Genomic DNA, 12,952 nt, shown 5'->3' on the forward strand with positions numbered 1-12,952 from the left:
AGAATTGCCTCCATATGTCTAAGTGTAATTACACAGGAAAATATGCAATGTATATGCAAAGAGGATGAATTAGCACGTTTCAAATTTAAGAACCATATCTACTCTCCAGTTGTTGGTCTTTCTAATCAGTTATATATTTCAGTTACTTTAAAACAGTGCTCTCTGTTGCCACAACCTCATTATCACAGGTACAGAAAGCACTAAACCCTGAGAGGCCTCTCTGTCCATCCCTGCTGCTGTTCCTTCTGCTGTCATCCTCTGCTTTCTGTGGAGCCTGTGTAGGCCTAATTATAGGTGGGCTCAACAGGAAGCACAGGCCAAGGGTGGTTTTGTCTTCAGCCCAATGAAGTCACGACTCCAAACACATGTTTTGTATCCACAGTCTGGTAAACTGTACCTTAAAAATATAAATAACAATATTTTACCTCTTCATTGGATTGATAAAAAACAAACAAAAAAATGAGGCCTGCCTAATAGAAATAATTGCCTTTAGGATTCGCATAGTATCTATCATTCAGACTAAGTCCCAGTTTTCTTTACAGTCATGCCTCTTTGAAAATATACATTCTGGGAAACTTGCCACCACAGCTCGCTTATTGCAAGGGCACTGTGTGACAGCTCTTGAAGGGCAAAAGGAAGATGAAACAATTTGTTACAAAGACTAAGATTGAAATGTTCCATTTTAAGATGCTACAAATAAGAATCATTAAATTGAAACTGGAACATTTTACCATCATAAATTAAGAAAGTTGCTTAAACCTTATAATGTCATTAGAAACTTGCACGAATGCATAGTCCCTGGTTAGTGTTATCCTGGAAATGCATGACTGAGATTTGAGTACTTTTACAATTATTGAAATTATATGATGTACTTGAAAATGAGGTGCAGGGGAAGATGAATAACTACTATTGTACTTGGATATACCTCAGTTTGCTTTTTTCAAGAACTCAAATCAATGGGGGGAATTCTATAAAGGGCACCAAAAGTTAGGTGCCAAAATGAATGTTGCTTATACATTCATAGCACTTCAGTGCTTCCATCTGTTGATGAAGGTGGAGGCCTTATTTTTCATTTAAATTTCGTACAAATACTCAAATAACTCAAATAACTATCAGGCTTCAATAAAGAACCAGAAATTAGCCTTTTTGTTAGAATGGAAAGTTCAGGAAAAAGGCATGGTCATATCAAACTGAAGGGTGGAAAACATGAAAAAAAGTGAGAGGGTGTTGGAAGCCCAGAATAGACTTCCAGCAGAGATTATAAGCGCCAAAACATTGGGAAAGTGGGATACACATATAGGGATCTTAGAAGAAACTAGTAAGACCTGTGACAAAAAAACCTCAAGCAAGTACAAATAGCACCCTGGATGGGTCAAATCAATCCTTTGCTCCCAACATTTTCTTGTTTCTATAATGCCTCTGTATAGGTTCATGGTGCTTTCAGACACATATTTTAGTTCACTTGCACATCTCTTCTATCTATCTATCTATCTATCTATCTATCTATCTATCTATCATATATACTAGGGGGCTGAAAGCACTTAGACTTACAAAGTTCCATATTTGTAAGTTTAAGTGCTTTGAAAATACACCTCTATATATACTGTATAATTTTTAGTATATATATATATCTTTATAATTTGTAGCATATGTGTTTTTGAATTGATTTATGTTTGGTGGTTTCAGTCTTTTGTGTTGGTCCAGGGATAGGTGAATGTAAGTTTTATAATTTTTTATAGCACATTAGATATGTCAAAATACTTGAGTTAATTTTTTGTGTGATAATTTATGAATGTTATTTGCACACTTTTATATGTTTTAACTGTTTGTAATATTTGCAGTGATATATGTATCCCTGATGCTGTCCTATGGAGTGAAACATGGCCATGTTGGATCTTTTATCTTTTTCATTGCTGTTTTTATTCTATTTTGATATACTACATTTTATTTTCATTTTTGGGTCTGCTCAGTTATGTGCATGTGCCTTCAGTATTGTATGCAGTTCTGGTCACCTAATCTCAAAACAGTGTGGTGCAACTAGCAAAGATTCATACAAGGACATAAAAATAATAAGAAGAAAGAAAGGCAGCTAGGAAAAGAAACAGCACAGAGGAGAAATATCAGAGGTCTATGAAATCTTGAGTAGAGTGGAATGGGTAAATAGGAAACAGTTGTTTATTATTTCAGATTGTACCAAGACTAGGGGACATTTCATGAAACCAATAAGGAGTACATTTAAAAGAATTTAGATAAATATATATATTTTTTTACTCAGCAAACAAACTGTGGATGTGGTCAAAGCATAAGTACATAAGTATTGCCATTCTGGGACAGACCAAAGGTCCATCAAGCCCAGCATCCTGTTTCCAACAGTGGCCAATCCAGGTCACAAGTACCTGGCAAAACCCCAAAACAGTACAATACATTTTATGCTGCTTTTTCTAGAGCTAAGCAGTAGATTTTCCCCAAGTCCATTTTACTAATGGTCCATGGACTTTTCCTTTAGGAAGCCTTCCAAACCTTTTTTAAACCCCACTAAGCTAACTGCTTTTACTACATTCTCTGGCAACAAATTCCAGAGTTTAATTACACGCTGAGTGAAGAAAATTTTCTCCAATTCATTTAAAATGTACTACTTTGTAGCTTCATTGTGTGTCCCCTAGTTCTAGTATTTTTGGAAAGAGTAAAGAATCGATTCACATCTACCCATTCCACTCTACTTATTATTTTATAGACCTCTATCATATCTCCCATCAGCAGTCTTCTCCAAGCTGAAGAGCCCTAGCTGCTTTAGCCTTTCCTCTTAGGGAAGTCATCCCATCCCCTATATCATTTTCATTGCCCTTCTCTGTACCTTTTCTAATTCACTATATCTTTTTCGAGATGTGGTGACCAGAATTGAACACAATATTCAAGGTGTGGTCGCACCGTGGAGCGATACAAAGGCATTATAACATCCTCATTTTTGTTTTCCATTCCTTTCCTAATAATACCTAATATTCTATTTGCTTTCTTAGCCACCACCACACACTGAGCACAGAGTTTCAACGTATCATCACGATGACACCTAGATCCCTTTCATGGTCAGTGACTCCTAATGTGGAACCTTGCATTATGTAACTATAATTCGGGTTCCTCTTTCTCACATGCATCACTTTGCAGCTGCTCACACTAAACATCATCCTCCATTTAGATGCCCAGTCTCGTAAGATCATCTTGTAATTTTTCACAATGCTCTTGAGCTTTAACAACTTTGAATAACTTTCAGGCTTATTTTTGAAAGAGAAGGGCGTCCATCTTTTGACACAAATCAGGAGATGGGCGTCCTTCTCCCAGGGTCACCCAAATCGGCATAATCGAAAGCCAATTTTGGGCATCCCCAACTACTTTCCATCACGGGGATGACCAAAGTTCCCGGGGGCGTGTCGGAGTAGCAAAGGCGGGACTTGGGCATGCCTTACACATGGGCGTCCTCAACCCATAATGGAAAAAAGAAGGGCGTCCCTGATGAGCACTTGGCCGACTTTACTTGGTCCCTTTTTTCTTACGACCAAGCCTCAAAAAGGAGCCCGAACTGACCAGATGACCACCAGAGGGAATCAGGGATCAACTCCCCTTACTCCCCCAATGGTTACTAACCCCTTCCCACCCTCAAAAAACAACTTTAAAAATATTTTGTGCCAGCCTCTATGCCAGCCTCAAATATCATACTCAGGTCCCTCACAGCAGTATGCAGGTCCCTGGAGCAGTTTTAGTGGGTGCAGTGCACTTCAGGCAGGCGGACCCAGGCCCAACCCCCCACTACCTGTTACACTTGTGGTGGTAAATGTAAGCCCCTGAAAACCCAACAGAAACCCACTGTACCCACATCTAGGTGCCCCCCTTTACCCCTAAGGGCTATGGTACTGGTGTTCAGTTGTGGGTAGTGGGTTTTGGGAGAGGGGTTGGGGGGCTCAGCACACAAGGTAAGTGAGCTATGCACTTGGGTGCAATTTGTGAAGTCCACTGCAGTGCTCCCTAGGGTGCCCGGTTGATGTCCTGGCATTTGAGGGGGACCAGTGCACTACGAATGCTGGCTCCTCCCATGACCAAATGGCTTGGATTTGGTCGTTTCTGAGATGGGCGTCCTTGGTTTCCATTATCGCCGAAAATCAGAAATGACCAAGTCTAAGGACGACCATCTCTAAGGTCGACCTAAATTTCAGGATTTGGGCGTCCCTGACCGTATTATCGAAATGAAAGATGGACGCCCGTCTTGCTTTGATAATACAGGTTTCCCCGCCCCTTCACAGGGCCATCCTGCGAGAACGTCCCCAGGAAACTATGCCCCTCTTTGTGTCATCAGCAAATTTAATTACCTCACTGGTTACTCCTATCTCTAGATCATTTATAAATATGTTAAAACAGCGGTTCCAGCACGGACCCCTGGGTAACCCCACTATCTACACTTCTCAAGTAAAATGCAGCCCTAAGCAGCTTTACAGTCAATGGCCTCCCCACCAGAAGAATAGCAACACCTAACACCTGTACACCCACACTCAGGCAGACAGACAGACCCAGAGAGGCACATGCAAGAGAAATATGGAAGCAGAGAGATAAATGAAAGGTCTCAGGGAAGACAGGGGAAGAGTCAGAAGAAAGTTTTCTGTCTTTTAGAAATTATAACCTAAGGAGAATCCACGTACGTGGAGAACTCGGTAGATCCCACGAAAACAGTGACAAAAAAGTGGGAATGTGAACCAGGCTTCTGGAACCAAACAAAATTTAATATTTTCAAACAAACAGTATTTATTGGTGTTACATTAAAATGACACAACGTTGTGTTTCGGCCAAGTGGCCTACATCAGGAGTCTATAAATAAAAATGATAAAATCAATGAGACAAGTATATAAAAAATTATATATAAAAATATATAAAGAAATGAAAATTATATATAAAGGACAGAAGAGCAACATATACATGAAATATAAAATGTATATAATATATATCATAATGTATACATGAACACATATAAAATATCGTGCTTCTGTGGGTACAATAAACATGAATAATGGAACATGAAATATGAAAAATAAATTTGTAACGATCATAAGCGTACCACAAAAATAAATTTTACAATAGCCTATATGTACAAATATTGATTGTTTACAGATGAGTAATATTTTAAGGACACAGGACTGACCTTGTGTCTGTGATGAAAACCAAAACTTATGAATTAATGATATCAAAATAATCTGTAAAAAACAATGAAAGAGTATTAAAAATAAGTAAAAATCAATGAGAATAACCATAAAGATGTGTCTAATGAACAGGATTATGTAAAATGAATTTGAACTGTCTGCACATTGGAAAGAGTAATCCAAATCATAGTTGTTTGATGCTAGGGTTCACCTTAGGAGTCAGCACCCAAGAGAAAGATCTAGGTGTCATGGTGGATAATACACTGAAATCTTCTGCCTAGTATGCTCAGAAGTCAAAAAAAGCAACCAGAATGCTAGGAATTATTAGGATAGGGATAGAAAATAAGACCAAGAATACTATAATGCCTCTGTATTGCTCCATGGTGCGACCACACCTTAAATATTGTATGCAATTCTGGTTGCCTTATTTCAAAAAAGATATGGCAGGGATGTGGAAGACTGCAAACGAAAGTGGCGCCAGCTGAGGCGTGATGTCAGGAGGAAGGCTGGTGCCAACCGCCCAGCAGATGACAACGTTAACTTCACCTCTATTGAGTGAATCATTCATGGGCTCTTGCCCCAGGAGGGGATCCATGGCATTGGGTCCCTTGACACATCGGCACAGCCTGAGGGCTCAGGTAGGTTGACCATTAGGAAGCTGGGGAATCTGTTGTGCTGTACTACACTCTGTTTTACACAAGTGGGGGACAGTGTGGTGCTCCTCAGTAGGGGAAGGGGCGAGAACACCACATGCAATGCAAATCACTATTTATTACAGACCATGACACAGGGAGTAGCTTATGCCTGGGATTTGTGCCTAACTTTAGGCACATCAAACAAAATCTACTGTGGGTTTAAACTTCTAGGGCTTAAAATATTCATGATACTTGTATTTGCACTATACCCTGCTATAAAAATATTATAATGCACAAGGTGAATGAAGAAAATGCAGTGAAGTAAAGAAGTTATAATGCAGGAGGTTTTTGGCCAGTGATGAAGCGCTTGCCAATTCCAGTACTGGAAGCATTTCTGTGCATTGTCACCAAGTACTTTGGGCTTTTGAGGTCTTTTCCTTCTTGCTATTTTTTGAATAAGATTTGAATATTTTTTGTTTGAAGTGTTTCAAGAGTTCTGTGGTGCAGTTTTTTTTTTTTAAATGATCTTTGTAACTTTAGGCACGGCCATTTGCGCCAACTGGAATGTGGTGTAAATGTACGCATCTACATTAGGCACATATCCCCGTTATTCTAGAACAGTGAAGTTTAGGAACGCCCCTGTTACGCTCATGACCCTCCCATTTCTATGCCCCCTTTTCAGTTTGAACATAAATTCTAGGCACAGATCCTAATTATTTGCACCAATTGGCTTGCTATTCAATTAAATTGTGTGTGCAAACTGAGCACATGCCCAAATTTGCACACACAAGTGTTGGCAACTTTTGTAGAATTAGAGAGATGGCATCTAATAGTAGGCCCTAATTTAAAGAATGACGGAGATAGTATCCAGGGATCTCATGGTGGCGAGACATTGTGACAAGACAGTGATCAAAGCCAGAAGAACGCTAGGCTGCATAGAAAGAGGTATAACCAGCAGGAGAAAGGATGTGTTAATGCCCCTGTACAAGTAGTTGGTGAGGCCCAGCTTTGAGTACTATGTTCGGTTTTGGAGGCCATATCTCAGTAAGGGCTCCTTTTATTAAGTGGCGGTAAGCCCAATGCAGGCTTACCACTCGCTATACAGGAAGTACCGCCGGGCTACCACAGCAGCCCGGCGGTACTTCCCACCCCTAGCATGCCATCATTTCCGGTGCTACAAAAATGTATTTATTTTTGTAGCGCCAGAGTGTACCCGGCGGTAATCGGGCAGTGCCGCGTGCTGCCCGGTTACCGCTGGATTAACGCTGGAGCCCTTACCGCCACCTCAATGGGTGGCGGTAAGGGATCCCCCCCCCCCCTGAAATTGCTGCTCGGCAAGTGCTTTACTTGCCTCACGGCCATTTTCTGTAGGACAGCGAGACTTCCCTTTTACCAACTGCGGTAAAAGGAGGCCACGGCATGTGTGTAAAACATGCACTGATGGCAGCACCGGCCCCCTTTTGCAGCAGCTTGGTAAAAGGGGCCCTAAGGATATTAAAAAACGTAAATGGTTCATAGGAAAGCAACAAAATAGTATGGGGTCTGCTCAGAAGACATATGAGAAGAGACTTGAAGACCTGAATATGTATACTCTTAACTAAAGAAACTTGACATTTCGTCCTTTAGATTGTAAGCTCCTTTGAGCAGGGACTGTCCTTCGTTGTTAAACTGTACAGTGCTGCATAACTCTAGTAGCGCTCTAGAAATGTCAAGTAGTAGTAGTAGTAAGAGATATAATACAGACATTTAAATGCTTGAAAGGTATTAATAAAAAAACAATTTTTTTCAAAGACAGGAAAGCTGTAGAACTAGAGAACTTGAAACGAAGCTGCAAGGAGGTAAACTTAAGAGCAACATCAGGAAATACTTCTCAGAGAAAGGGTGGTGGATGACTGGAATGACTTCCCAGTGAAGGTAGTGGGATAAAAACAGTGATGGAATTCAAAAAGATGTGGGATAAACATAGAGGATACCCATATAGCAAAAAGATGAGATCAAAGCAAAACTTAAGTGAACTTTCACATTTCAAAAAAGACATAGAGCGATGTAACCTGCATGGAGTGGCATGTACAATCCTGAACAAAGGCATAGCGGAAAGTAGTCTTTGCAAACTGGGCAGACTAGCTGGACTGTACAGTCTGTGTCTGCCATCATTTACTATGTTGCATAATAAAGATAGAACTGAGAGATACTACTACACCCTTGTGTGGGATCCTTTGTTATGTCTCTATTAAAATATTCTAAAAGTTGTGCTTTTGTTCAATTGTGTATCTCTCATAAGAAAGAATGAAGTTTTGTTACAAAAAGTATTGCCATGTTCAGATCATCAAAGTGAGAATAGGTAAGTATATCTGGTAGGTATGAAAGGAAGATATTATCCATCTTCCTTACTGTTTGAAGAGACAGCTTTCAAAATAATACTGTCACAGACAGTGCAACAGTGGGTAAATGGTTGCCTTCGGTAGCTTTGTACACTAGCTGGTTTTCTTACGACTGTCATTTCCCTATTAATTCAGAAATTCATTTTAGGAAAAATATTCTGTTTTAGAAATGTTTTCTTATTAACCTTGCTGTGGTCATTTGTTGCATTTAGCAAAATTTAAAACAAAAAAACAAAAAACCCGGATAACCTTGGAAACTCCTTGTTTTGTTTCCACAAAATCATTAGGTGAAAGTTACGTGTAAATTGTGGGAAGAGCAAAGTAATCTCACTTGAAAATTGCTGCTTTGAATGATTGCCTGCTCCCATCCCACCATATAAAGTGATTTATAGAAGGAAAGTGCTTACTGCTGCAGTAGAATGCTTTTCACTTCGATGCTCCACACTGCACATCCACTCAAGTGTGGTCTTCCCTTTATTAAGCAATATTCTTTCTTAACCTTGGAAGTGGGTAAAATTCCACAATACCTACTGCTCAGATATTGACTAAGAAGAGGAAAGGTATGCGTCTTTTCTATCGAAATGAGTCATTAATGCAGAAAAGAGCCCTCAATTATTAATATCAAATTCAGCTTTGAAATTAAATGCGGCTGTGAATTGTTGCCCATGTAATCCTCTAGAGTCCCCAGATGCAAGCCTTACATACACACACACTTTCTGAATAGCAAGAGTTTGTAACATAATTAACTAATTCATAATGAATAAAGCTCACAATTTCTCGACTGCGAATCCAGTTCACAGACTAGAATAGGTATTAGAGACTTCTGGTGATATTATGAATCATCAAACCAACAAATCATTGACTAGAATGTGTCATGAAATCCAGGGATGCCTACTATAGCCTAATTATGTTGAAGTTCATTTTAGTATTTACACTATTGAGCACCTAACAGTGACCTGCATATATTTATTACACTACATGTGGATAATTTTATATCAGGCCACCTAAGCAAAACCCTAAGAGAGAAACTACACTGGCTTCCACTTAAAGAACATATCACGTTCAAGATCTGCACGATTGTTCATAAAATCATTTATGGAGATGCCCCGACCTACATGCTAGACCTCGTGGACCTACCCTCCAGAAATGCTAAAAGATCTGCCCGCACATTTCTTAATCTACACTTCCCCAGCTGTAAAGGACTAAAATACAGACTGACACATGCAACCAGCTTTTCCTTCATGAGCATGCAACTGTGGAATGCACTACCAACTAATTTGAAAACAATTAACGAAATAACTAACTTTCGCAAATCTTTGAAAACCTATCTCTTCAACAAAGCCTACCACGAGAATCCATAGCTTAATTATAACACATCTTCACCTCACCCTTATTCTGAAAGTCTTCTTCAATAACTGTTTGCGTAATTCTTTTTTGTCATCCATGATCTTTTTGTAACATCAATTGTATCTTTTACCCTGGAATGGCGATGCCATAACAGGACTTTGTAAACCACATTGCAAATAGGTGGGAAAATAGGTGGGAAAATGTGGGATCCAAGTGCAATAAATAAATAAATAAAAATAAATAATACAGTCTCAATTATCTGATGTAAATGGGACCGACCTGTTGTCAAACAAGTGAAAAGCTGGATAATATAGAGAAGAGTGGAAACCTCTTAAAAAATGCATGGAAAACATACTTTATGCATTTTCCCCTATGCTTACCCCGACCTTATCCCTTGTTTTTCTCAATCTTGACTAAAACTAGCACCTCCCCCTACCTCCTCTACCCAGTCTCCCTTTTAATATTACCTATTTACACATCTCCACTACTCCACTAGCTTAGCCTGTTTTCTCTGCACTATACTTTGTAATTTTGTTAATACTAAGTAAGACGCATCGAACCTGCTATAAGTGGGAAAGTGCAGGGTACAAATGTAACAAATAAATAAATAAAGAACAGGCATAGGGTATCTGTATTTAAAATATATTTTATTAGCCCTAACCAACAACCAGCGTTTGAAGCCGGAAAACAGGAAGAGAACCTGTGCACTTCTTAATGGCAATGCAATGATGTCACGGGGGGGGGGGGGGGGGGGGTCGGATATGCCGGATGGTCAGATTAGCAAGGGTACTTTATTCTTTATAAAGGCAACATAGGCAGCCATTTGTCTATGCCTTTATAAAATAAGCATCCAGCATGAACACACATACAAAAACACAAATTTACACATTGCACCAAAGAGGCCATAAATCTGGACATGCACTCTATCCCCCGGATTCTAAATATGGAACCCAAAATTATGTGCACGTGTATCGGACATATTCCATAATTGCGCATGCAACTTAGTTGAAAAATGAGCAGCTTATTGGCTATAATTGGGCACTAGCAATCAATTATTGGTACTAATTGTCAACAATTTGAATTTGTGTGGATCTTTGTAGTTGGTATTCTATAAAAGGCATCAGGCGAGTTCCCATCCGGACAGTTCCCACCCACCAATTCCCCCCAAGATAATTCCTACCTAGGACAATTCCCACCAAGGACATTTCCCTCCCCCCCCCCCCCCCCCCCCCAGTCATTTCTCACTCTCCCTAGCCTTTTTATTTTACCGACTGTAGCTTGTTTCTGGTATCAGGTCCCATAAGTCCTAGTAATTTGTTATAAATCATAATCAGTGTGTCAATTTGAGGGGCTGAATTAGGTTGAAATCTAGTTTGGTGGGTGTGGGGGGCATTGTCCCCCCACATGAACTGATTTGTATTTAACTATTTATTTATTTACTTATTTATGACATTTAAATCCTGGATTAAACCTGAATTAGGTTGAAACCTAGTTTGGGGGGGTGTGAGGTGGCATTACTCCCCCCCCCCCCCAACACACACATGAACTGCATGTCTGGAAAAGGAAAGAGATATATAAAAGATAATGATGTGGGGGAGGGGGTATGAGAGGGTACTGGCCTCCCAAATGATCTGGAAGAGGAAAGGGAGGTAGATTACTTGTCCTAGTCTGTTTTGTATTTTTTGGGTTACGGGTGGGAATTGTCCTCCCTGTTGAGGTGGGAAGGGTAGGGAGGGTGAGAAATGACTGGGGGGGGGGGGGGAGGGAAATGTCCTTGGTGGGAATTGTCCTAGGTGGGAATTGTCCAGATGGAAATTGGTGGGTGGGAACTGTCCAGGTGGGCACTGACCTAGAACCCTATAAAGATGTGTGCGTAAATTTTATGCAAGATCTGAAAAGGGAGCGTGACCATGGGAGGGCCATGGGTGGTTCAGAGGTGTTCCTAGAATTAGCATACAGTGTTATAGAATAAGGCAGATCTGTGCCTAATTTACACCAGGTTACAGTTGGTATAAATCCTCACACCTAAAACTGGGCATGGATACTGGAGCTAAGTGTTATTCTGTAAACAGCACCCAATTTTGAGTACCATTTATAGAATAGCATTTAACACTCGTTTTATTTGGCGCCATCATCTGGAAAGACTAAAGGCAGCACACATACAATATCTGTGCTATTGTCAGTGCGTACTTACATGTGCAAATATAGCCACACAACTTTAGAAAAGCTCCTTTTCCACATGCAAAAGAGACTTTGCAGATGGAAAACCTTTCTAAAGTGTAATGGTGTGGATAACATGAGAAAGGACTTAGTGAAGCTAAGGAATGGTCTGGAATTTCACAGTTAAGACTTAATGCTAAAAAAGGCAGGGTCATGCATTTGGGCTGCAAAAACCTGAGGGAGCAGTATGGTTTAAGGGGTGAAGAACTTTTGTGCATGAAAGAGGAGCAGGACTTGGGTGTGATTGTATGTGATGATCTTAAGGTGGCCAAACAGGTAGAAAAGGTGACAGCCAAAATTAGAAGGATGCGTGAGTGCATAGGGAGAGGAATGACCAGTAGGAAAAAGGAGGTGATGATGCCCCTGTATAAGACTCTGGTGATCCTTAAAAGCGGATGGGCAAGCAGTCCGCTAGTCCCAATAGGATGGATGATGAATGATGAAACAGCAGACACAGTGGAGAAAGTAAAGACTCTTTATTGTAGAAAGTCGGATACAAAGCTTCCAGACACAGCCGTGTTTTGCCTGACAGGGCTGCTTCAGGGGTGATATATACTAATAAACATACAAAACCATTAGTTAGTAATATAGACACACACATTAATCATAAATCTAAATAAATCATAATACAAAGACTGACTGTTAAAAATCTTTCCTTTCTACATCGTGTCTGCTTCTTCATCCTCCATCCTATTATGACTTTGGTGAGACTTCATTTAGAATATTGTATAGAATTCTGAAAATTGCACCTTCAAAAAGATATAAACAGGATGGAGTCAATCCAGAAGGCTGCTACTGAAATAGCCACTGGTCTTCACCATAAAGCGTATGGGGACAGACTTAAAGATCTGAATATATCTTTTTAGGAAGAAATGCCGAAGAGACATTTAAATACCTATGTGGCATAATGCACAGAGGCGAGTCTCTTTCAATTGAAAGGATGCTCTGGAATGAGGGGGCATAGAATAAGGGTGAAAGGGATGGACTCAGAAGAAACCTGAAGAAATGCTTCTTCACAGAAGGGGTGGTGAATTCCTTGAATGGCCTCCCAGTGGAAGTGGTGGAGCCAAAAACTGTATCTGAATTCAAGAGCGCTTGGAACAACTACATAGGATCTCTAAGGGAGTGACAGGGAGAGTAGATGTCATGGATGAGCAGACTGGATAGACAACACAGGGCTCATTTTCAA

This window comes from Microcaecilia unicolor, chromosome 2 (assembly GCF_901765095.1).
Source record: "Microcaecilia unicolor chromosome 2, aMicUni1.1, whole genome shotgun sequence".
Lineage (NCBI taxonomy): Eukaryota > Metazoa > Chordata > Amphibia > Gymnophiona > Siphonopidae > Microcaecilia > Microcaecilia unicolor.